The following is a 27,914-nucleotide window of genomic DNA, read 5'->3' on the forward strand; positions in this document are numbered from 1 at the left end:
ATATATATATATAGGTAAATGTTTCATAATAAGGTAAATAAACTCACAAAATCCACATACAGTGCATCCGGAAAGTATTCATAGTGCTTCACTTTTTCCACATTTTTTATCTTTCTGCCTTAATCCAAAATGGAATAAATTTATCTATTTCCTCAAAATTCTACGCACAATACCCCATAATAACAATGTGAAAAAGAGTTTTTGAAATTGTTGCAAATTTATTAAAAATAAGAAACCTGAAAAATCACATGTACAGAGGTATTCACAGCCTTTGCTCAATACTTTGTTGATGCACCTTTGGCAGCAATTACAGCCTTAAGTCTTTTTGAATATGATGCCACAAGCTTGGCATACTTTTCTTTGTGAATTTTTGCCCATTCCTCTGTGCAGTAGCTCTCAAGCTCTATCAGGTGTGATGGAAAGCGACAGTGTACAGCCATTTTCAGATCTCTCCAGAGATGTTCAATAGGAATTAGGTCTGGGCTCTGGCTGGGCCACTCAAGGACATTCACAGAGTTGTTGTGAAGCCACTCTATTGATATTTTTGGGGTGTGCTTTAGGTCATTGTCCTGCTGGAAGATGAACCGTCGCCCCGGTCAAGAGCACTCTAAAGCAGGTTTTCATTCAGGATGACTCTGTACATTGCTGCATTCATCTCTCCCTCTATCCTGACTAGTCTTCCAGTTCCTGCTGCTGAAAAACAGCCCCACAGCATGATGCTGCCACCACCATGCGTCACTGTAGGGATGGTATTAGCCAAGTGATGAGCGGTGCCTGGTTTTCTCTAAACGTATCGCCAGGCATTCACTCCAATAAGTTCAATTTTAGTCTTAACAGACCAGAGAATTTTGTTTCTTATGGTCTGAGAGTCCTTCAGACGCCTTTTGGCATATTCCTGGCAAGGATTGGCTTCCGTCTGGCCACTCTACCATACAGGGCTGATTGGTGGATTGCTGCACAGATGGTTGTCCTTCTGTAAGGTTCTCCTCTCTCCACAGAACAACGCTGGAGGTCAGACAAAGTGACCATCGGGTTATTAATCACCTCCCTGACTAAGGCCCTTCTCCCCCGATCACTCAGCTTAGATGGCCGGCCAGCTCTAGGAAGAGTCCTGGTGGACTCTGGTGGAGTCCTGGTCAAGACAATCCTGTCTACAGACAATTAACAATTAACAATTAATAATTCCAATCAACTGAATTTAAAACAGGTGAACTCCAATTAAGCTGCTGAAACATCTCAAGAATGATCAGTGGAAACAGAATGTAGCTGAGCTCAATTTAGAGCTTCACGGCAAAGGCTGTGAATACTGATGTACATGTGTATTTTCAGGGTTTTTATTTTTAATAAATTTGCAACAATTTCAAAAACACTTTTTTCACATTGTCATTATGGGGTATTGTGTGTAGAATTCTGAGGAAATAAATGAATTTACTTCATTTTGGATTAAGGCTGTAACATAAGAAAATGTGTAAAAAGTGAAGCACTATGAATACTTTCCGGATGCACTGTAAATCAGCAGATTGCTAGAAAAAAAAAAAAAACTTTTAAATAAAGCTTTGTCTCTTTCTGCGTATGACTAATAATAATAATAACAGTTATTCTCGCAGCACATTTGACTGAAGGCGGATGAAAAGTGCACCACTGCAAAAGCGTTTAATGAATACGTTTCCTCCTCTTTATTTTCTCTCTTTGTTTCTCTGTGTGTCTGTTCAGACTCTCGCTCGTCACTGCGCCCGCAGGCCTTGCCTCCAGAATTCATGCCCTCTGCTATTGTTTCCATGACAACCTGGGAGGCACGACCGCAGGGCATCTCTGTGTATCTGCACTCGCGCTTACATTCTTCCTCTTTTATCTGCGTATTTGAGCTCTTCAAGTGCTCTTATTCAAACGCTGAGCTTTATGTTCACATTAGGGACGACCTGATGAATGCCCGTGTCAGATGATGGGCCATAGGTGTGATTTGTATTGATTATCTGGGTTGGTCCTGGCACTCAAAGCTTTCAGATCGGCCCATTTCCCTCTTGGCGTCTGCGGGCATTAAGAAAGCACTCCGGGGAGCACATTAGGGTTGAATATGATGATGTTTTATGAGGACGACAGGTGTTAGAGTTTATTCACATGCCGCATGATGCATGTAGATGTCACGGCAGCTTTATGGGTATATGATGTTACATTGAGATGAAATGACAACATTGAGATGTCAAGCAATGAGAAAATAGTGAATTGTTTTTGGCATTATTTTCTTATGAAGCCCAGCTGATATTTAATTAGGAATTAGGAAATTAGAAGTTATTTGTTGACTTACTACTTACACTGTAATATATAATGTTGTAGTGCATGTTGTGTTGCTGGCAAATTCTGACTTAAAGTTTTTTTTTATTACCAGAAATGACACAAGCTTCTACCAAAAGATAATAAAACGATGTACAAGAGCCATCATGGTGGAAAAAGATATTTTTCAGCAATACATTTGAACAAAAACTTTAAGTAACTTTAAGAAATTACTATAAACAGGCAATGTATATTAATTCCACATAGTATAATATAGTTATAAAGTTAACAGTAACATAAAGTGCATCTGAAAAGTAGTCCTAGCTCTTTACTTTTTTCACATTTTTATGTTACAGCCTTATTTCAAAATGGATTCAATTCATTTGATTCCTTAAAATTCTACACACAATACCCCATAATGACAGTGTGAAAAAAGATTTGCTGAAATTCAAATTTATTAAAAATAAAAACCATGAAAAATCACATGTACATCAGTATTCACAGCCTTTGCCGTGAAGCTTTAAATTGAGCTCAGGTACATTCTGTTTCCACTGATCATTCTTGAGATGTTTCAGCAGCTTCATTGGAGTTCATCTGTGGTGAATTCAGTTGATTGGAGATGATTTGAAAAGGCATACACCTGTCTATATAAGGGCCCAGGGTTAACAGTGCATGTCAAAGCACAAACCAAGCATGAAGACAAAGGAATTGTCTGTAGACTTCCGAGACAGGATTGTCTCCAGGCACAAGGCTGGGGAAGGTTACAGAAACATTTCTGCTGCTCTGAAAGTTCCAATGAGCACAGTGGCCTCCATCATCTGTAAGTGGAAGATGTTTGGAACGACCAGGACTCTTCCTAGAGCTGGCTGGCCATCTAAGCTTAGTGATCGGGGGAGAAGGGCCTTAATCAGGGAGGTGATCAATAACCAGATGGTCACTCTGTCTGAGCTTCAGCGTTCTTCTGTGGAGAGAGGAGAACCTTACAGAAGGACAACCATCTGTGCAGCAATCCACCAATCAGGCCTGTATGGTAGAGTGGCCAGACGGAAGCCAATCCCTGCCTGGAATTTGCCAAAAGGCATCTGAAGGACTTTCAAACCATAAGAAACAAAATTCTCTGGTCTGACAGGACTAAAATTTGTCTGTTTGGAGTGAACGCCGGACGTTACATTTGGAGAAAACCAGGCACCGCTCATCACCAGGCTAATACCATCCCTAAAGTGAAGTATGGTGGTGGCAGCATCATGCTGTGAGGATGCTTTTCAGCAGCAGGAACTGGAAGACTAGTCAGGATAGAGGGAAAGATGAATAAAGCAATGTACAGAGACATCCTGAATAAAAACCTGCTTCAAAGTGCTTTTGACCTCAGACAGGGACGACAGTTCACCTTTCAGCACGACAATGACCCAAAGCACACCGCCAAAATATCAATGAAGTGGCTTCACAACAACTCGGTGAATGTCCTTGAGTGGCCCAGCCAGAGCCCAGACCTAAATCCTATTGAACATCTCTGGAGAGATCTGAAAATGGCTGTACACTGTTGCTTCCCATCCAACCTGATAGAGCTTGAGAGCTACTGCAAAGAGGAATGGGCAAAATTTTCCAAAGACAGGTGTGCCAAGCTTGTGGCATCATATTCAAAAAGACTTGAGGCTGTAATCGCTGCCAAAGGTGCATCAACAAAGTATTGAGCACAGACTGTGCATACTTCTGTACATGTGATTTTTCAGATTTTTGCAACAATTTCAAAAACTATTTTTTCACATTGACATTATGTGGTATTGTGTGTAGAATTTTGAGGAAATTAATTAATTCAATCAATTTTGGAATAAGGCTGTAAGATAGGAAAAATGTGGGAAAAGTGAAGCGCTATGAATACTTTCCAGATGCACTGTATCTATGAGACCATTTGTATCTATGAGACCATTTTGATCTAAATTAATGAAATCTTTCCAAATAGAGCTACTCAATTCATCTGGTGAAAATCTGGTGTATCCATGTTGCAATATATATCGCAGCAAAACAAAATATCGCAATGTCTTATTTTTCCAATATTTGCAGCCCTAACTCAGATGTATAAATCTCAATTTCCAAGAACTGGCCTTTATGGCATTTTTAGTCCATTAAGTAGTCCATTACGGCAGACATGAAACCAGCCTTAAAAATGAGAAAACTAGAGCAATCCACTATATGAGGATAGTGAATAAACACACAAAAGGATGTTAAATCCACAGTTTACCTTTCATTGTCCTTGACTGAGCTCACATTTTCTTTTCCAGAGCAGCACATACTGTAGTAGATTGAGTGTCCAGCTTTTTCTGCAACAAGGACAGTGTGGTGTCTCCACGCTCTCGCTCAGGGCAGACACTGAATCAATTGCCATTTCACAAATCGTAGAGCCGTTACATACAGCACTCCTGATATGAAACCCGATGAAACCCAAACAAAGCTCTGTCTCTCAGTGCATTCAGGACTGCTGCAAACAATAAACAAGAGTGTGTGTTAGCATGTTGGAACCGCACAAGCCTTATAGCTCATCCAGAGCGAATAGAATTATAAGCAGACTCTTGACAGAACGAAATATCACTGAAGCAAAGCTGACATTCAGATTATCCAGAAAGCCAGAAGCTGTTCAGTGACCAATAGTCTCTGTTTTCTGTTGTTGACTTGTTCGAGTAACTGATGAGCTCAATTTGTTGCACAACAACATGAATTATAGAAATGTAACTGAGTGTTTGTGCTTTCTTTTTTTTCTTCCAACACTGTGAAAAATGCTGGGTTCCACACAACAGATTTGTGTTGAGACAACATGAGCGAATTAAAATTACTTATTTGTTTTTACAAATTTAATTGGATTAAACTCAAAACAATTAAGTTGTTCCCAAAAAAAACTCAAGAGTTGTGGTGGTTGCAGCTTATTAAAGAGTCACAAAACACCAAAACACATTTTTTGAGATGCTGACAGTCATATGAAACCAGAAGTTTACGTACTATGTCTTGTAAATCATACTAAACGTTTACTATTTTAAGTTTGTTAGGATTACCTAAATGATTTACATTTGCTAAATGCCAGAATAATGAGAGATTTTTTTTTTTTGAGAGAGAATTTTTATAAATTTCTAGACTGTCAAATGTTTACCCACATTTCCTTGGTAGTTTTTTTTTAGCTTTGCTTTTAAACTGTGTAACTTTGGTCAAATGTTTTGGGTATTCTTCCACAAGCTTCTCACAATAGTTTTAAAGGTATTTTGGCCCATTCTTCCTGACAGAATTGGTGTAACTGAGTCAGATTTGTTGGCTGTCTTGCTCGCACAAGCTTTTTCCACTCTGCCCACAAATTTTCTGTAGGATTGAGTTCAGGGCTTTGTGATGGCCACTTCAAAACATTCACTCTGTTGTCTTTAAAGCACATTTTTACTAATTTGGCAGTACGCTTAGGGTCATGGTCTGTTTGGAAGACCCATTCGTGGCCAAGTTTTAATTTCCTGGCTGATGTCTTGAGATGTTGCTTCAGTATTTCTACATAATGTTCTTTCTTCATGATGCCATCTATGATGTGAAGTGGACCAGTCTCTCCTGCAGCAAAACAGCCCAACAACATGATGCTGCCACCCCCATACCTCACTGTTGGGATGGTGTTCCTAGGCTTGTAAGCTTTCCCCATTTGTCCTCCAATAACACTGGTCATTATGGCCAAACAGTTTAATCTTAGTTCCATCAGACCACAGGACATGTCTCCAAAAATTTGTCTTTTTCCCAGTGCAATTTAGCAAATTGTAAACTGGCTTTTTTGTTGATTCTGGCTTGTTGATTTTCCCATGTTGTCACAAAAGGAAGCCGTGTGTTTGAGTTTTTCCTTAAATTCTAGTCTACAGTTGTGCCTCCAATTAACTCAAATGTTGTCAATAACCAATAAAAAACTTCCAAAACCTTGACATCATCATCTGAGCTTTCTCAGAGGCATAATAATCTTATTGTATTTAAACTTGACTTTCAAGAAAAGTTAACAATTTCTCAAAAAAATATCTCTCATTAATCTGCTATTAAGCATTACAGAAACACATTGGACAATCCTAACTTACCTAAAAGAGAATTTTTTTTTTAATGGTTATGTGCCTTTTAATACTGTGTATGTAAACTTCTGGTTTCAACTGCATGTGTCCCATGCTGCTATAAACACTATTAGGACACATATATTTCACAAAAAAAAGTGAAAATTTGGTTGTTTTTCGCGTTATTTTGAGCAAAATCGTAATCTCGGTTTGAAAAGAAATTTTGAAGCTACGTCACGGCCATGAGATCCTTGCATAAATTCCAGCATGAAGACGGGATGTCTGTACCGGCGAGTACAACATGACGTTTTTAGAGCTCTTAGCATTAATTTATGAGAAAGACTTGGATCGAATCAATCAGCGCGCTGTTTTGTGAGTGCGGTGCAACTTTAATAATATGCATGATAGCTTCAAAGCCGTTTTACCTGTTACAGTGTTCAGATGGCAGAGAGATGCCACGTTGTGTTGCCAACTGTAATTAAAACAAGTAGAAGAAGAATTGTGGATTAAAGTTGAAGCTAAAATCTGCAGGACACTGGTCCTCCAGGACCGAGTTTGCCCACCCCTGATCTAGGGGGTCTCTGTCATCTGTAAGGTGTGCAGTCGTGTTCAGGAGGCGTTGCTTTCGACGACAAGGGAGGGACTGTGATTCAAAGATATTATGTTAATGCAGGGGTCACCAAACTTGTTCATGGAGGGCCCGTGTCCTGCAGATTTTAGCTCCAACTTTAGTCCAACACACCAAACAAGCTAATCAAAGTCTTACTAGGTATACTTTGAAACATCCAGGTAGGTGTGTTAAAGCAAGTTGGAGCTAAACCCTGCAGGGACACCGCTCCTCCAGGACTGAGATTGGTGACCTTTGTGCTAACGGATAGCATTTGGACAGATCACCAACTGCACATTTACTCTTTTTGTGACATGCGCTTTAGACTTTGCACTTGGATCGTTAAAATTGAGCCCTTAGTTTTAAAATAATTCCAGTGACAAATCATGCCTTTGTGTTTTTCTTCTGTGTAGTTGTTCAATAAACCGATGGACTGAAATGAAAAAAAAAACCATGCATTCAACAGAAGTGATTGAGTATTCGTTCTTATTTTTTCCCAATCCTCTGAATCCTAAAAATGATTCTTAAACACACTTTCTTCTTGGTCCGCTTGACCCTCAACTGACATGATTCCCCATGATCCCACTGCAGTGGTTTACAGTTCACTGGAGGGAAAGATTATAGGTGAATATATTGGTGAAAATATGGCTGAAGCAAACTGACTGTAGATCATAAAGAAACGCAGACAGAGGCTGCTCAGTTCTGTTTTACTTTCTGTACTTGTTCAAAAAACTGATGGGTTCAATATGTGGCAAAATCACAGACGTGATTGCTCTTGTTTTTCTTTCTACTGCTCCGAATCATGAAAATTGTATATGAATGAGCACACTTTTCTTTTTTTGCCTGCTCTGTCTGGCAATCCTCCATGATCGGGTTGCTGTGGTTTACAGTTCACTGGAGGAAAGGATTATTAGTGAATAATGACTAAAGCTCCAGTATGTTTCTCCAAGGCTCATGAATCATATAAGGCTTCAGAATACCTGCAATATTGCACATGAGTCACTCGGACCACTTTATGATGCTTTAGTGATGCTTTCTTTTGAAAGTCTCAGATCTCATTCAGATTCAGAAAGAATAAAGTTTGGAGTGAGCTTAAGTAATGACAGAAGTCTTTTTTTTTGATTGAACTCTTTCTCTTTTTTTATTAATTAATTAATTAATATTTTTTATAGCTGAAAATATTTAAAAATGATGATTTTAACAATTAAAATGTATTTAATAATTAAATTTAAGAATTATAATATTTAAAAATAATTTCAATTCAATATTTAAAATGTGAAAGTTTTATAATTAAAATGTTTACTAATTAAATAAAATAATTGTAATTTAATTTTATAAAAACATTTAAATTAAATAAATGTAAATAAAACAAAATAAATTAATAAATATAAATCAAAATAAATACATTTAATTTATTAATTTAATATTTTATTATTGTAGTATATTTTAATATATTATTTTTTTTTATTGCTGATAAACTGGATCTAGGCAAAATTATATCTGTCAAAGTATTTTTTTATTATGATAAAAATGATTAGAATATTAAACAAAGATCAGGATCCATGAAAACGTTTGATATATTTCATACTGTAAACATGTTAAAACTCAGTATTTGATTTCTCTTTTTTGTATTTATAAGTTTAAAGTTATTATTAATATGTTTTATTGCTGACATATGTGACCCTGGACCAAAAATACGACACATCATACTGTACAAGTTAAAATAATGGATTTTTCTTTTATGCCAAAAATTAGAATATTAAAAAAAGATCAGGGTCCCTGAAAATATTGTATACATTTCCTACTGTGAATATGTTAAAACGTAATTCTTGATTAGTAATATGTATTGGCAAGTGCTTTATTTGGACAATTGTAAAGGTAAATTTTTCAGTATTTACTGTAGTTTTTCTTAGACTCTAGATTTTCTTGCAGTGGTAACAAAGCCATATATTGCACATTTATTAACTTAACTTATTTTCAGTATTTACTGTAGATTTTCATGTAGTTGTATTAAGGCCAAACATTGCACATTTTGATTTCTTGCTGACTCATTTTTTGACTGAACTCCTCCTTTTTATATGGATTAATTTAAAGTAATTATTAATATTTTTGTTGCTGACATATGTGACCCTTCACCACTTAACTGTATGTTGCATGAGTGTATTTATGGCAATAGCCAAAAATACGGCACATCATACTGTACAAGTTAAAATAATGGATATTTCTTTTATGCCAAAAATATGAATATTAAATAAAGATCAGGGTCCCTGAAAATATTTTATATATTTTCTACAGTTAAAACTCAATTGTTGATTAGCAATATGCATTATCAAGTTATTTGGAAAACTGTAGAGGCAAATTTCTTTATATTTCGATTTTCTTAAGACTCCAGATTTTCTTGTAGTTGTATCTAGGCTAAATATTGCACATTTTGATTTCATTTAGAATCATTTTTTTACTCAACTCTCTCTTTTTTGTATTTAATAAATTAATTATTCATATTTTTTTGCTGACATGTGACCCTGGACCACTTATGTTACACGGATATATTTATGACTGTAGCCAAAATTTTAATATTGCCAGACTTTTTTTATGGCAAAAATTATTAGAATATTAAATAAAGACCAGGATCCATGAAAACGTTTTATGTATGTCCTATTGTAAATACGGTAAAATTAATTTTTTGATTAGTAATATGCATTGTCAAGCACGTCATCTGGACAACTTGTACATATGTGCATTTTGATTTTATGCTGACTATTTTTTTTTGACCCAACTCTTCCTTTTTTTTTTTTTAATTTATTAATATAACGGAATAATGATTATTTTTGTTGCTGACATATGTGACCATGGACCATTTATTTTGCACAGGTATATTTATGACAGTAGCCAAAAATACATTATTTTGGTCAACATTATTGATTTCCTTTTATGCCAAATTAGAATAAAAAAAAAAAGATCCCATGAAAATATTTTCTATATACAGTATCCTACTTTACAGCCTCTACAGATGATCCGGAACGCTGCAGCTCGTCTAGTCTTTATTGAGCCAAAGAGAGCCCATATAACACCTCTTTTTATCTCTTTGCATTAGTTACCGGTTGAAGCTCGGATCAAGTTCAAATCATTGCATAAAAAATTAGGGGCAGACAACCCTTGCACTGCATCCTCTTACCTGCTCCTTAAGGTCTATATCACCTCCAGGAGCCTTCGGTCAGGATATGAGCACAACCTTGTGGTGCCATCACACAGAGGCTATAAGTCACCTTCCAAAACCTTTTCATTCAATGTTCCCCACTGGTGGAATGATCTTCCCATTCCGCCTCAGACTGCAGATACACTGGTATCATTGAAATGACAACTAAAAAATATGTTTTCAGAGAACACCTGGACTCTGTGAATAATACCAAAACCACCTACTGTACAGAAGCACTACCCCCTGACCCCCAACCCCCACTACTTACTTCTATTTTTAATATATTTATTGTCTGTTTTTTGTCCTGTCTCTGTCATTTTGTTGCACTGTAGAAGCTTATGTCATGAAAACAAGTTCCTCGTATGTGTGAACATATCTAGCAATAAAGCTCTTTCTGATTCTGACAATGTAATAGATTTTTTTTTATTTAGTAGCACAAATAAAAATATTCATATTAATGCTTTTTTAAGATACATTACACTTTAAAAAATGTATGACAAAGTCAAGACAAAAATAATTTTTTGTTGCTTTAACTTATTTTAATAAGTTATACAGGTTTCAGCATTGTTTTAAAGTTAAACTTAGCCTAATATTGTTAGTCTGTTTGATTAATGTAGATTTAAGTTGAGATGACTACAAAATTATTATTTTTTTCAACAAAAATAAATTGAGTATTTGCCGACACCGAAACTCGATCCGATTCTTCTACAATACATAAAAAAAAAAAGAGCAAAGAAACTGATCCAGGATGTTCTTATTTTTATTTAATTCATCTTATTTTCACAATCAACAGTTTGCTATGGCAAGTGTCATTGAATGACTGTCTAGCAAACACATGCAGTGAATTGAGCAGAGTTTCTGCGTTTAAATTACTCGCGGTCTCCTCCCTCGCCATAGCATTCTACCATGACATAGTGCATATGAGCTAAATGACGTCAGTACATAATAACCGGTTATGATCTATTACTGAACCAAAACTGAATTGTCCGCATCTGCATACATACTGTATACATATATCCGAGTCCTGATCGGGAGGTGACATCCGATTTCGATCTAGTCTGAAACCGCGCGATCGGGCCCGACTAGGGACATCCCTAGTGTTTATATACAGTATATTTCCATTTTTATTCATTTTAAACTTGTTTTATTAAATTGTTATGTCTTTTTTTTTTTGTTACAGTCTGCATGAAATCAAAATTCACATTGTTTAGTTTGCTAGCGCACATTGTAAGTCAACTATTATTGCAAGTTAATCCACAAAAAAACATATTTGTTTTGGTGACATTAAAACAAAATCTAATTATTTAAATTCAAATCATAACACTTAGCAAAATATACTTAACCACGCCCCCTCCGACCTTTAATTTATGCAAAAAGAACACCCCGCCCCCTACTCAATACCCAGTTGTAAACAAATAATTTAATTTTCCTTTGGCTTAGTCCCTTTTTTCATCAGGGCTCGCCACAGTGGAATGAACCGCCAACTTATCCAGCATATGTTTCACAGAGCGAATGCTCTTCCAGCTGCAACCTACGCCAACACAAGGACAACATGCAAACTACAAACAGAAAGGTCAACTGGCCCAGCCGGAACTCGTACCACCTTCTTGCTGTTAGGTGACAGTGCTAACCATTGAGCCAGTGTGTAGGCCTGGAAGCACATCCGTATACTGACATAATAGTCTGTGTCTACTTCCAGTTCACTTGGATCTTAATTCTTTGTTGTTTTTAATTCTTTAATTATTTTATGATTCTTTTAAATCCTATTTCAATATAAAGGTACTATGATTTACTATTGTGTATGAAATCTGCTATATAAATAAGCATGCCTTGCTTCGCCTATTGCTTTCAATCTGTCAGTATATCAATACGTCTGACTACTGATATCTTCGAAATCCATCCATCACTTCTCTGTTTTCCACTCTCAAAACACACCACCATTCTTGGAGGGAAAGTGCACTGAATTCCAAACACGAGTCTTTTGGTAAAACAGCGTGAAGCCGCTAAATATTAGATTCTGCAGATGTTCGTGCTGCTTTTAAAGGATCTCGTCTTTCTGAATCACTTCAGCATCCAGACGCAAATGCAAGGCAGCGTCGATTCGCACACAACATCGTCTTTTCAACAGCCCACAGCTCCTTCCTTTGACTTGCCGATGTTTGTGAGGCGACACACGTAGCAAAAGAAAGAGACGCTGAAAGCAAAACTCATTCAGAATTTCCCATTTCCCCCCTCCTTTTATTCAATCTGCTGTGATTTCCATTCTCTTCCTCCAATGGCGTTTGAGAGCAGGACAGTGGACTTGAATAGGCTGCCATTTCTCCACTGATGCTTATCATGTCTTTCTCCTTCATGCTTTGAGCAGATGAAAAGGCTTATTTGGGTCACGTTGCATTAATCGAGCTCGCTGTCCTCTCAAATACTCTCTAAATTAAGCAACAGGCATGAAATATTCACATTTGCTTAGGGTTCATCATCCAGTGACACATTTAAGCCAAAAACAGCCCCGAATTAATACAAGCAAAATGAAACCATTCATTAGCTGTGTTTCCATCCATTTATTTAATGCAGATTTTGGAATATCGCATGAAAAAGGCTTAATGGAAATGACAACATGTGCATCGTTTAAAACAACACATGCATAGACAGCAGCTCGCTCTCTGCAGCTCTCACATGGTCACCCATATACGGCCAATTCACATGGGGCTTCAGCGTCAATTCTTGACGGAGAGCGTGTCTGAAGTTGGGGCTGAAGTAATCATCATACCAGTGTCGGCCAATGAAATAAGTCCACAATCAGGTACAGTCTGAGCTGGGGTATTTGCATAAAGCGTTCTGATTGGCTGAGGCTTCCATTGGCACTTGAAAAGTTGAGAAATTCCCAATTTCTGCAGCAAGCAACGCCACTGACGGACCCACAATTCAGTTCGTGAACGCTTAAGACTCATTCACTCATTTAAAGTAAATGAGACGCATTAACGCTGATGTCCTGTCTGAATGGGGTGTTAAGCCAAGCAGGGCTGTGCTTGGTCAGTACCTGGATGGGAGACCACATGGGAAAATAGGTTGCTGCTGAAAGAGGTTTTAGAAAGGCCATCGTTGGTCTGTATGGGTTCTAACGCCCCAGTATAGTGAAGGGGATGCTATACTGTCAGTCTTTTGGGTGAGAAGTTAAACCGAAGTCCTGACATTAAAAATCCATTTAAGCCAAAACAGCCCCAAATTAATACAAGCAAAATGAAACCCTTCATTAGCTGTGTTTCCATCCATTTATTTAATGCAGATTTTGGAATAGCGCATGAAAAAGGCTTAATGGAAATGCCAAAATGTGCATCGGTTTAAAACAACACATGCATAGACAGCAGCTCGCTCTCTGCAGCTCTCACATGGTCACCCATATACGGCCAATTCACATGGGGCTTCAGCGTCAATTCTTGACGGAGAGCGTGTCTGAAGTTGGGGCTGAAGTAATCATCATACCAGTGTCGGCCAATGAAATAAGTCCACAATCAGGTACAGTCTGAGCTGGGGTATTTGCATAAAGTGTTCTGATTGGCTGACGCTTCCATTGGCACTTGAAAAGTTGAGAAATTCCCAATTTCTGCAGCAAGCAACGCCACTGATGGACCCACAATTCAGCTTGTGAAAGCTTAAGACTCATTCACACATTTAAAGTAAACGAGACGCATTAACGCTGATGCCCAGTGTGAACGAGGTGTTAAGCCAAGCAGGGCTGTGCTTGGTCAGTACCTGGATGGGAGACCACATGTGAAAATAGGTTGCTGAAAGAGGTTTTAGAAAGGCCACCGTTGATCTGTATGGGTTCTAACACCCCAGTATAGGGAAGGGGATGCTATACTGTCAGTCTTTTGGATGAGACGTTAAACCTCAGTCCTGACATTAAAAATCCATTTAAGCCAAAACAGCCCCAAATTAATACAAGCAAAATGAAACCATTCATTAGCTGTGTTTCCATCCATTTATTTAATGCATATTTTGGAATATCGCATGAAAAAGGCTTAATGGAAATGCCAACATGTGCATCGGTTTAAAACAACACATGCATAGACAGCAGCTCGCTCTCTGCAGCTCTCACATGGTCACCCATATACGGCCAATTCACATGGGGCTTCAGCGTCAATTCTTGACGGAGAACGTGTCTGAAGTTGGGGCTGAAGTAATCATCATAGCAGTGTCGGCCAATGAAATAAGTCCACAATCAGGTACAGTCTGAGCTGGGGTATTTGCATAAAGCATTCTGATTGGCTGACGCTTCCATTGGCACTTGAAAAGTTGAGAAATTCCCAATTTCTGCAGCAAGCAACGCCAGTGACGGACCCACAATTCAGTTTGTGAACGCTTAAGACTCATTCACTCATTTAAAGTAAACGAGACGCATTAACGCTGATGTCCTGTCTGAAAGGATTGTTAAGCCAAACAGGGCTGTGCTTGGTCAGTACCTGGATGGGAGACCACATGGGAAAATAGGTTGCTGCTGAAAGAGGTTTTAGAAAGGCCATCGTTGGTCTGTATGGGTTCTAACGCCCCAGTATAGTGAAGGGGATGCTATACTGCCAGTCTTTTGGGTGAGAAAATTGCCTACAAAGTGACTTCTGGCCTAGCTCCTTCTTATCTGCTCTCACTTCTGCAGATCTATGTGCCCTCCAGAAACTTGCGTTCTGTGAATGAACGTCGCCTCGTGGTTCCATCCCAAAGAGGGAAGAAATCACTTTCGCGAACGCTCGCGTTTAATCTGCCCAGTTGGTGGAATGAACTCCCTAACTGCATCAGAACAGCAGAGTCACTCGCTACTTTCAAGAAACGACTAAAAACTCAACTATTTAGTCTCCACTTCACTTCCTAATCTGCAATTGCCTCTTTGAATATCACACTAACTGTACAAAAAAAAAAAAACTAATACTACTAATACTTCCCTTCTTAGACTTTACAGACCTGAAACTTGCCTTTAGTACTTATTCATTGTTGCTCTTAGTTGTGTAAATTGCTTCCTTGTCCTCATTTGTAAGTCGCTTTGGATAAAAGCGTCTGCTAAATGACTAAATGTAAAAAATAAATGTAAAAGTTAAACCTCAGTCCTGACATTAAAAATCCATTTAAGCCAAAACAGCCCCAAATTAATACAAGCAAAATGAAACCATTCATTAGCTGTGTTTCCATCCATTTATTTAATGCATATTTTGGAATATCGCATGAAAAAGGCTTAATGGAAATGCCAACATGTGCATCGGTTTAAAACAACACATGCATAGACAGCAGCTCGCTCTCTGCAGCTCTCACATGGTCACCCATATACGGCCAATTCACATGGGGCTTCAGCGTCAATTCTTGACGGAGAACGTGTCTGAAGTTGGGGCTGAAGTAATCATCATAGCAGTGTCGGCCAATGAAATAAGTCCACAATCAGGTACAGTCTGAGCTGGGGTATTTGCATAAAGCATTCTGATTGGCTGACGCTTCCATTGGCACTTGAAAAGTTGAGAAATTCCCAATTTCTGCAGCAAGCAACGCCAGTGACGGACCCACAATTCAGTTCGTGAACGCTTAAGACTCATTCACTCATTTAAAGTTAATATGACGCATTAACGCTGATGCCCAGTGTGAATGGGGTGTTAAGCCAAGCAGGGCTGTGCTTGGTCAGTACCTGGATGGGAGACCACATGGGAAAATAGGTTGCTGCTGAAAGAGGTTTTAGAAAGGCCATCGCTGGTCTGTATGGGTTCTAACGCCCCAGTATAGGGAAGGGGATGCTTTACTGTCAGTCTTTTGGGTGAGACGTTAAACCTCAGTCCTGACATTAAAAATGCGAGGAAATACCCCAAAAAGAGTAGGGGTGTGTCCCTGGCATCTTGGCCAAATTTGAAGAATGGCTTCTGTCCATCATGGTCTCCTAATTATCTCCATATCATAATTTGTTTCATCACTCTGTATCCTCTCCACCATTAAGAATTATTATTATATAAAACTTATGCAGACAACTGAGTAGGATGAACTTTTTATTTCACCTCTGTGTCCTAACTACTCGCGACACAGTGACACAACAAGCAAAGAAATGTATCTTTCTCTTGTTAAAACAAGGGTTTGTCCTAGCCACAGCCATATCACCCTGCAGCCCAAGACCAGTTACTCACTGAAGCCAAGCAGGGCTGAGCCTGGCCAGTACCTGGATGGGAGACAACATAGAAAAACTGGGTTGCTGTTGGAAGTAATGTTAGTGAGGCCAGCAGGGGGCACTCAACCTTCAGTCAGTGTGAGTCCTAATGCCCCAGTATAGTGAAGGGGAGACTATACTGTCAGTGAGCGCAGTCTTTCGGATGAGACGTTTAACCGAGGTTTTGACTTTCTGTGGTCATTAAAATTCCCATGGCACTTCTCATATAAGAGTAGGGGTGTAACCCCAGTGTCCTGGCTCTTGCCCATCATGGCCTCCTAATCATCCCCATCCACCGAATTGGCTCCATCACAGTCTCTCCACTCCACCTATAGCTGCGACAGCAATGTGCAGAATTTCTATTTTAGAAACGTCACGTTAAATCAACAACATAAACTGCTATGACAATCATCTCCTCAGGTACCAATTATGGGCTTTATTCAGTGTTTAATTCTACCAATTTGGTTTAAAAAGAATTGTCTACGACAGTGTTTCTCAACTGGTGGGTCGCGGGAATATTTTCAGTGGTCAAAAAAACAACAAAAGTTTATTTTGACTTTTATTTTGAAATGCGTGCACGACAACCCTTCCGTTTGACATGTAAAATTTCATTTAATTATAGCAACAAATATGTCAAAGCGCAAGTATGACCCCGAATATGTAAAGTATGGATTTACATATATTGACGGCAAAAAAGACTTAAAACCTCGTGTAGTGAGGTGCTCTCAGAAGAGAGCATGAAACCGTCTATTTAAAACAACATTAAGAAACCAAACAACATGTTTTATTAACAGTTTAGTTCATGGTAACTGAACCTATCCTTACACTGTTTACAGTATTTGTTGTTTTTACTTTGTAATATTTATATAATTTGATACATTTTGTTAAATGACAGCAATAAAATATAGTTTCTTTGTAAGTCTTGGTGATTTTCTTATGATTTATCTTTCACTACTTGTGTATGTTAACAAATAAATACAAATTAATTATAATTCCTAAAATTCTATTATGTTTCCTAAAAATTTGGGTCGCAGCTTAATGACCATGTCAAAATGTGGGTCCCATGGCCAAACCAGTTGAGAACCCCTGGTCTACGACATTTATTGCTATACTACTGAAAGCAGCAGCAGATCACCTCAGACCTTGACAATTAAAAAAACAGCAAAGGGTATAACAATGAAAGTCAGTGCAAACCTAAAACATCTGTCACTCAGCATATACTTTTAACAACGTAAATTGGTTAAATATGTCACGGTTGTGGTGGGGAAAAGGAGCGAGGACTCAAGTGCAAAGAAACAATGGGTATTTATTAATAAAAATAAAAATAAAAAGCAAAACAAAACTACCCCGAGGGGGAAAACATTAACAACACACAAACTTGGCTCAACAAGAACAAGGCAAGACTGGATCAGGAACACGGGGAGTGTAGACAACGAACTCGCAAAGGACTGAAAACATGAGGGGGATTATAAAGCAAAAAAGTAAATTGACACACAGGTGAACACAATTAACTAATAATGGGTTGACAAGGAGGGTGGGACTAGACAATAGACGGGAGAGCGCATGACACAGAGAGACAATACAAGCCATGCGCTCACATAACACAACACTGAAGCACACGACAAAAGCACGTGACCACAATGTAAACACCGAGCCACGTGCTTTGACAAAAGACGCAAGACACGAGCACACGATAGATAAACACCTTACCGTGCACTCACACATAAGCAACGCGCATGCTTCATCTCAGCGCCAACCAAAACCGAAACCAACTAGACGGAGGCGCCGAGAATAAAGCAGCGCGCTGCTGACAGAACAAACACAAACACTAGTACAAGAGCGCGCGCGTCTGAGGGACGCAGAGCGCGCGCGGCCACATCATGTGGCAGCGCGCACACTCTGCGTACACCCACGACGGCGCGCGCGCACACAGAGACAGAAACAGGACCAGACATTGAGTAGTGTCAGAGCTCTGCCACCAAAACAAGAATTTACAAGACCAAAGTGGCAGAACCCTGACAAAATATGTATTAATTAGATTATAACCCATACAATTTGTTGGGAGTGGTGACTGATATTTAAATTAATGGCTGGTATTTCAAAGTTTCTGTTGTGTCGCACTGCGTTTGGTGCAGACAGCCAAATTGTTAGTCGTTGGAATCTTGTCGCAACACTTGTAGTTAGGACAAGGTGTAAATAAAAAACGTGTTAAGAAATTTAACGTATAAATTCCATTATGTGTATCAAAAAAGTTGTGTGAATTTGAATAAAAATGGGTGATTGGACAACATTAATGGAGGGAGCACATTGTGAAACATCTTAAATGTTGTTTTGGTCATTCTGAAATCCCTCAGCCAAAGTCTGTCATCAAAGTGGTTCAGTATTATCATATCCAGTACTTTCTGAAAGAGTGTTCAAATCCAGAACTGTCCCAAAGAGTAGGGCTGTGCAATTAATCAAAAATGTGATTTCGATTATGGCTTCTAATGATTATGAAAAACCATTAATCGAGATAAACAATTATTGCATCATATACCAAAAGAGCGAAAGACCGCGTGCTTATGTGAGTGTGCAACACACGCATAAGCACGCGGTCAGCATTCGGTCTCATTCGTAGACTGAGACTGGCAGAGGAGCGCAGACATCTAAAGTAATCTTAACATGAGCGCTTTAATGGTCAAATAGGTGTCAAAACGCGGTGATTAGTGATTATTCATATTAACCCTCATTTGCGTAATAAACAAACGAGTTGAGAATCAAAAGACATGTGAAAGAGAAACCATTAAAGTGACAGTGCGAAATGCTGCCACCTGTTTTATCATTAATCAAATGACGAGAACATCCCTTACTGCTCCTGACTGAAGGATTTTTGTAGCTAAAGTGTTTTTCTTAGGGTGAAGATGCTTAAATCACAGTTGGTTTTATATTTTTATTCTATTGTATTTATTTCTCTTTCCTTTGCAGGGTGGAAAATAACTGTATAAATATACAGTTGAAGTCAGAATTATTAGCCCTCCAGAATATTAGCAACCCTTTTCCTCCAATTTCTGTTTAATGGAAAGAAGTTTTTTTTTATTTATTTCTGAACATAATAGTTTTGATATATCTTGTCTAATTTCTGATTTGTTTTATCTTTGCTATGATGACAGCACATAACATTTTACTAGATGTTTTTCAAAATACAAGCATTTAGATTAAAGTGCAATTCAAATGCTTAATTAGAGTAATTAGACAAGTCATTGTATAACAGTAGTTTCTTTTGCAGACAATCAAAAAATATATAGCTTAAGGGGGCTAATAATATTGACCTTAAATGGGTTTCAAAATAATTAAATCTGCTTTTATTCTAGCTAAAATAAAACAAATAAGACTTTCTCCAGAAGAAAAAAAAATTAGAGGAAATACTGTTAAAATTCCTTGCTCTGTTTAACATAATTTGGGAAATAGTTATTTAAAAAAACAAAATTCTCAGGGGCACTAATAATTTTGACTTCAACTGATAATCATTTAGATTGATCGTGATTACAATTATGACCAAAATAATCGTGATTATGATTTTTTCCAAAATCAAGCAGCCCTACCAAAGAGTGTCTTGTACCTTTAAAACCACAGCGCCTCATTGCATTTTCATCTTTTGAAATAGAAGCCGTTTATTAAATAAGAAAGTGGATTCTCCAACAGCAGTAAACTCATTGGATTGAAATGGTGCTTTATTCGCAAACGTTTTATGGGATATTTAAGTTTTGCACATCAATCTGGTTTGCATATTTGGATGTAAACATGGCTACAGTCATGTGCTCCTACTGAGAAGCCTCTTCACATTTAGATTTTTGAACACTATTCATGGTTTTTAGATGCTGGTCTAAAATCTGCATTTACAAATTGGCTCATGTCACTTTTGGCACTGTTTTTGTCCAGTATTGACGTGTTTCAGTTGATCAGATTACAAGAGAAGGAAAATGGTTTCCCATTTACACCTCATGTTTTAATTTGTCCCTTCAGTCCAATTTCCTTTTTTTCGATGTTGTTGTTAAAAGTCTGAGCGTGGGTGTACTTATGGGCTTTGTCCTGATCTTTCAATCTAACATTGTGCAATAAGCTCATGCAATTTACATATCAATGCAGAGACAATGCAAAATGATACCGAGCGGCATCTTTTATTCTCAGACCAAATTTCAATTAGCCGTTTCACATCGTATTGCTCCAGGTTAATCCACAATTCATTCTGAGGGCAAATGCTATTATTTTTCAAGCAGGCCATGTAATATGCCATCGTATATTGTAAGCCTGGATTGTTGGATCAATTTTTATTATAATTTTTTCTTTTCATGCAGACCAAGAGATCTCCAAAATATTGTTTTGGTGCGAATCCAAGTGCAATAAAATGCAGTAAAATGCCCTGTTTGCACCTGGAATTAAAGTGTTAGTTCACCCAAAAATGAAAACGATTTCAAATACTCACCCTCATATTATTTAATTACCCACCCTCATATTGTTCCAGTCCTCTGTGAGCTTTGATCATCTTCAGAACACAAATGAAGATACAGTATTTTAGATGAAATCCTAGAGCTTTCTGACCCTCCATAGACACCAACGCAACCTGAGATGTACAGAAACAAAACCATAAACATTGTCAAAACATTTCAGTGGTTCAACTATACTCATGCAAAGCTCCACCAACACTTTTATGTGACAGAAAAACAACTTTGTTTGCCTTTGTCAGGTCAGGGTGTGCATTTATACCACAATGCATTACAATACTTGTTGCACTGCGGACTCTAATAGAAATATGTCAAACTGCCTATAATAAGTGTCTTATTTACCATTTAATATATACTATGCATATTTTACAGACAACTGTGAGGGGATAAGATTAGATTAGATTAGATTAGATTCAACTGTATTGTCATTACACATGTACAAGTACAATGCAACGAAATGCAGTTTAGGTCTAACCAGCAGTGCAATAGCAGCAAGTGCAGGATACAGGAATACGTTATAAAGTGCAGTTATAGAAAACTATGGTGATATTCACAGATGGATGTACTATGAACATTATATACAGGTTGGATAAGCTATGAACAGATTTACAATATATGAATATATGTGCAGGTTGCTATTAATAATCAGTAGTGTGCAGATAGATAAACATGATTACAAGTGTATATGTTACAATATATGAATATATGTACAGGGATAGATGAACATGAATACAAGTGTATATGTAACAATATATGAATATATGTGCAGGTTGCTATTAATAATCAGTATATTAATCAGTATAATATATTAATATTAATAATCAGTATAATAATCAGGATAAACAGCACATAACTCGTCCATTTGATTTATATTAAGCCTTAAAACTCTGCATAATTAAGGGCGTGGCCACTTGAATATCAGGTATCCTTAGCTAATTCCAGCTGCTGAATTTGACATGTAGAGTAGGGTAAATAAGTATTGAAAACATCACCATTTTTCTCAGAAAACATATTTGAGCAATTCCATGCAAATGTCCACCTTGCCATGAAAAAAGTTTTGTCTTTTGTCATGTCTTTTGTGTAAGCAAGTATTTTAGAGCACTTTAGAAATGTTTTTAAACAATTTTATTTGATTAACCAAAGTCACACAAGGGCCAATTTCACATCAGTCACGTCCATAACAAAGAGGCGTCCCATCCACAACAGAGCCTTTTCCTCATAAATGCAAAAATATTAAATAAAATCAAATCAATCATGTTTGTTCTATAGAGAGCCAGCTGTTATCCTGTTGATTAGCATGCTTTTTGGGGGTTATGCAGTTTAATTAACAGAATTTCTATAAGGTATACTGCAAACTTGCATACTTTTTTGATCATACCATAACGCATGTATATTTTCCTTATTTAAAGTACAAAATAGAGGTCTGCATTCCGGGAATAAATTTCCGAATAAAGTGCAGGAGCGGTGGGTAACTGGTTTAATTTTGAGCGGAAGTGGGCTGTCTAACAATATCGCTATTGACTCCCGAGCACGCGTATGTATGTGAATGAGACAGCGTGATGCTGCGTTTGGCTTGTTTGTTGTCTATGAATGTGTGTGTGTGTGTGTGTCTGTGTGTGTGTGCGAATTAGAAAGAGAGCTTTGTGCTGTCTGTGTGTGTGTGTGTGTGTGAATGAGAGAGAGCTTGATGCTGTCTGTGTGTGTCACTTGCTTGGTGCTTAGATGTGTCTGTGTGTGTGTTTATACAGACAGCTTGTTGTCTAGGCTGTCTGGACTCTGTATAGCTGGGTGGTTTTCGGTTTTGTTCTCCCCCCGTCCGTTAGCAGGAACGGGCTTGGTGGGTAGAGAACGAGGCGGGTCGGGCAGCGGGACAAAAAATGCTGAATATAAGCGGGAGCAGTCGGGTTTGGGCTAAAACCTGGCGGGAGCGGGATTCAAAATTTAGTCCTACGCAGATCTGTAGTACAAAACATGTTTACAGATTGATGTTTTTTTTTTTTTATCTTATTACTCTGTGGTTAGTTGTTCTGGAAAATAGAAACAGATGTTTCAATATTTTACTATAAACTTTCTATGTGATTTTATGTTTTGAGTTCTGCAAATGTCACATCCATACCGCTGGAATTGCTCCTTTCTAATGGTGCTCCTTTCTAATGGTTGATGACAACCAAAGAAATGCATAAAGAAAACAAATCTAATTAGTTTGCAAATTAAGTTATGCACAATAACATGAAATAACACAGGAAAAAAGTATTAAACACATGAAGAAAGGGAGGTGTGAAAGGGTAGTGAAAGCCCATACAGCAGTTGAAATCTCTCAGTAGTTCTTCAGCAACCCTCTGCCCTTTGTCAGTGTAAATTAATATCAGCTGCTTCAGTCTAACATCTACATTAGCAGGATGATGAAGATAAAAACCAGGGTGGACATTTTAGCAAGACAATAGCTGCGTCCCAAATCGCATATTTGTGTACTATTCTATGCCATTTTGTAGTATAAATAGTGTAAGTGGTGTGTTCACACTGAAAACTCTAAAATAATAAGTGCACTTTAGTTACCCGGATCATGCACTCATTCAGCCGGTAAAATGAAGTGTGTGATGATGGACACTTCACACACTCAACGACCGCAGGTTCGCTCATGTAGCGGAAGGGGCGGAGCTATCGGGCGAACATGTTGGATTACTTTGTTTATTTTGGATTCAGTTAAAGGTCACACTTTACAATTAGGTTGATTAGTTAATGTTAATTAATGCATTTACTAACATGAACAAACAATGAACAATACATTTACTACAGTATTTATTCATGCTAATAAACGTTAGTTAATGAAAATACAGTAGTTCATTGTTAGTTCATGTTAACTCATCGTGCATTAACTAATGTTAACAAGCTCGGACTTGAATGTTAATAATGCATTAGTAAATGTTCAATTATGATTAATAAATGCTGTACAAGTGTTGTTCATGATTAGTTCATGTTAGTAAATGCATCAACTAATGAACCTTATTGTAAAGTGTTACCCAGTTATACTCATGGCAGGTATTACTTGATATTTTGGTCATTTATTTCACTGATTTGGCAACCGTCAGGAAAACAGTTTGAATTTCCACTTTATAAAAAAACATTAGTGCTCCATTTGGGACGACACTACATACATATACTATGCTGTTGAGTGTGTACATAGTACATAGTGCCTTAGTGCATAGTGTGCCATTTGAGACGCAGATGACGATCCAATTGTCCACAGCCAAGGAAACTAGAATGCTTTCAGAGAAAAAAAAATCAAGCTGTGGAATGGCCCAGACAATCAGCTGACTCAAATACAACTGAAAATAAAAAAATAAAGATCAGTTTGGATAGGCAAAATGCACAGAACCATCAAGATATTCACACTCTGTTGACGTCTGTGAGAAAAAATAATAATAATCACACCTGAGCAATGCATGTGACTTCCTTCTCCATTTGAAAGGCATCTTTAAATTGCACCTTTATTAATATGATTTCTGAGAAAAATAGTTACATGTTGAATACTTATTTCCCCCACTATCTAACCTGTGCTTTTGTTTTATGCCACTACTTTTCGGTTTTATTACTTACAATTATCAAACAATATGGCATGCTGTGCACTTAAATATTCTAAAAGACCATTCAAGTCTGGCCTCTAATTTTCCCGGGGAGTAATGTTATTGTATAAATTAATTTAAAGTAATTTATTTAATATTCATTAGTTTATTTAAAACTTTAAAGCACTTTATCCCTACTACATTCATATTATTCCCCAAGTCCATAGTGAGAACCGATAAGGAACTATTGCAAGATCACACTTGAAATCAGAGTTCTTGTGCAAGACTGAAAAGGGTACCCCGTTGTGCTACACAGCTGAGATGAAATATCAAAAAGATATAGGTGTCCTGCTAAAGTTTGCTCAAACTTTCATCTTGGCTTCAAATAAAACCAGAAGGAGCCTTTCTGAGAGCTGACTCCATGTTCCTGATTGTGGTCTATAACTGTATCCTGCTTTCTCATTTGCTGTTGGTCATTACTTATGTGCTCATTTCATGCATGATTTTGAATCGCTGACAGGTTCAGATACAGCATCCCAAATATTTCACAGGCATTGGCGACACGTCTGTAACCCTCTTAGATCACATCTTTTATCATTCACACTGCGTGATTGTCACTAGCCTGTATGAGCTCTGATTTTCCTTTGATTTCAGCCATTTGTCTGCCATTTCACAAAACCTGTCGTGTCAGAGAGTGAAATTTGGGGCTTGTGCAGTTTGAACTGCAGATTAAGGCTGCACCATAATGGGGAGATATGGAATATGTGATTTTGTTTTTGAGTATTGCGATAACAATATTTCCTATGGGCGACGTAGGAAGTGCTGTCGCCTCACAGCAAGAAGGTCGCTGGTTCGAGCCTCGGCTGGGTCAGTTGGCGTTTCTGTGTGGAGTTTGCATGTTCTCCCTGCGTTTGCGTGGGTTTCCTCCGGGTGCTCCGGTTTTCCCCACAGTCCAAAGACATGCGGGACAAGTGAATTGGGTAGGCTAAATTGTCCGTAGTGTATGAGTGTGTGTGTGAATGAGTGTGTGTTTCCCAGAGATGGGCTGCGGCTGAAAGGGCATCCGCTGTGCTGGATGGAAAATCGTGCTGGATAAGTTGGGAGGTTCATTCCGTTGTGGCGACCCCGGATTAATAAGGGATTAAGCCGAAAAGAAAATGAATGAATAAATGAATGAATGAATTAATGATTTCTTAGAGAAATGCTGTTTTAATTAGCTACTTTTCACATTTTATAATATAAAAAATGCTCACTTTCATTAATTTTTTTTTTTTCCGGCGTAGTCCCTTTAATAATCTGGGGTTGGCACAGCAGAATGAACTGCCAACTTATCCAGCTATTTTTTTACGCAGCGGATGCCCTTCCAGCCGCAATGTTTTTTTTTTTTGTTTTTTTTAATTAGAATATGCAAAAATCATACAAATACAAGAAAACGTCAACAAATAACAAATACAAAGCAACGAAACAAAAACAAAACAAAAACAATATAGTCATGTACTGGTATGTGCGTGAGTGTGTGTGTGTGAGTGTGTGTATGCATGTAAAGGTAACTTGGTGGACAGGTCAGAGTACATACATAAGGAACAATAACAGTCAATAAATTAAGCAAGAGTCACAGATATAGATAAAACATGTAGAAAGAAACCAGTCAGAGGTAGGGAGTAACAACAATGCTTATTAATGTATGATAGTAAATATGAGAGTAAAAAGAAAGAAAGGACAACAGTAATAACTGACAACAATAGTAATAAATCACAAGTGCTACACCAACTACTACTACAAAAAGTTACTTATATTACAACTACTACTGCTTCTACTACAGCCACAACCACCACTACTACTACTACAATGTCTACTAATACTGATACTACTACAACGACTACTACTACTGATACTACTATAGCGTTTGCTACAACTAATACAACAACGTCTACTGCGACTACTACTGCTACTACCAAGACCACAATCACTTCTACTACATCTACATCAACAACATCTACTACTGATATTACTACACCAACAACGACTACTACTACTACTGTAACTACCACACCATTACTACTTCTGCTACTACTTACATGAACTACTACTTCAAAAATCTCCGTAACAATTACTCAATAACAATCGATACTATTACACTGTCTACTACTTCAACTACAACTACTACTACTACTACTACTACTACTACTACAACTACTACCGCTACAACTACAACAACTGCAACCTTAATAATGATAATGGTATAAATACTTGTAATAATGATAATGGAAAGATAACAGGACAAGTCAGAACAGTAATAATAGTAATAATGATTTCAAAAAATAAAAGTAATACCATTTATGACAAAGGTGTCGAGGAGAGGGGAGGATGGGAAATCAGGGAGAGGACAAGTAATAATAATAATAAATAATAATAATAATAATAATAACAAATAATAATAGTAGTAAGTAGTAAGCCGCAATGTTTGAGTGCTTCACATTCATTCACACACACACACACACACACACACACACACACACACACACACACACACACACACACACACACACACACACACACACACACACACACACACACACACACACACACACACACACACACACACACACACACACACACACACACACACACATAGATAGATACAGACAATTAAGCTTACCTAATTCACCAATACCACCCAATATGTCACTGTCACTTTATCACAATTATCATGTTTACAAGTTCTTTTTGCACTATACTGTTTTTTATCTGCACAACTCTGGTTTACTTTGCACTCATTGCTATATGCCCTTAATGTCACTGTATTGTTTACAATTTTTTTATTACATATGTATATTTCTTAGACCACATTTATGTGCAATGTATATACTGTAAATTTTCTAAATTTTCTTTTTTTCTTAAACCCTACTATTTTTTATATATATATATTTTATATTAATGTTAAGCACCTTGGGTCTGAGAGTAACGCAATTTCGATTCTCTGTATGTCTTGTACATGTGGCTGAATTGACAATAAAGCTGACTTTGACTTGACTTTGACCACAATTGGACCACAAGTATTACTCAAGTATTATTGAAACACAAGTATTACTCGTGGGTTTCCTCCTGGTGCTCCAGTTTTCCCCACAGAACCGGAGCACCAGGAGGAAACCCGCGCAAACACAGGGAGAACATGCAAACTCCACATAGAAATGCCAACAGAACTAGTCAAGGTTTGAATCAGCAACCTTCTTGCTGTGAGGTGATCCTGCTACCGCGACACCCAGTGCTCATTTTATATATTTTTATTATAAGTTATTAAATATATTTTTATTATTATTACAAATGACTAATGTAAAGAGTTTATATATATATATATATTCTGTATATATATATATATATATATATATATATATATATATATATATATATATATATATATATATATATATATATATATTCTGATCAAATTCAGACTAAAACACTGTCAAAATGCTAATATTTTGACTTGAATACATTGGGAATGACTGAACACCTCTGCAGATATTCTGACTCTTGTCTCCTGCCAATAACATTTAATTTCAGCTCTTGTTTCA

At 37.5% G+C, this 27,914-nt stretch overlaps 2 protein-coding genes and 1 long non-coding RNA gene across 10 annotated transcripts in view; 2 read left to right on the plus strand and 1 right to left on the minus strand.

Annotated features, from left to right (window-relative positions):
• Nucleotides 1-19,741, plus strand: part of adcyap1r1a (ADCYAP receptor type Ia) — a 375,079-nt gene extending 355,338 nt beyond the window's left edge. Inside the window, exon 16 of one of the 2 annotated variants that reach the window (XR_015477727.1) lies at nucleotides 18,677-19,741. The gene's annotated coding sequence lies outside the window, so the exon portion shown is untranslated. The remainder of the gene's footprint in view (nucleotides 1-18,676) is intronic. The other variant, XR_015477728.1, reaches the window with a different exon arrangement.
• The window catches only part of lrrc24 (leucine rich repeat containing 24), a 76,184-nt gene that overhangs the window by 24,691 nt on the left and 23,579 nt on the right, over nucleotides 1-27,914 (plus strand). The window lies entirely within an intron of this gene.
• LOC147846525 (uncharacterized) overlaps nucleotides 1,659-27,914 on the minus strand; it is a 56,103-nt gene continuing 29,847 nt past the window's right edge. The window contains exons 4-6 of one of the 6 annotated variants that reach the window (XR_015479073.1): nucleotides 20,781-20,895; nucleotides 6,749-6,795; nucleotides 2,359-4,747 (exon numbers count right to left, since the gene is read on the minus strand). This is a non-coding gene — a long non-coding RNA (uncharacterized LOC147846525). Of the gene's footprint in view, nucleotides 4,748-6,748; nucleotides 6,796-20,780; nucleotides 20,896-27,914 lie in introns of all 6 variants that reach the window. The other 5 variants (XR_015479076.1, XR_015479071.1, XR_015479072.1 and 2 more) reach the window with 5 other exon arrangements.

Source organism: Danio rerio, chromosome 2 (genome assembly GCF_052040795.2).
Source record: "Danio rerio strain M-AB ecotype USA chromosome 2, GRCz13ab, whole genome shotgun sequence".
Taxonomy (NCBI): Eukaryota; Metazoa; Chordata; class Actinopteri; order Cypriniformes; family Danionidae; genus Danio; species Danio rerio.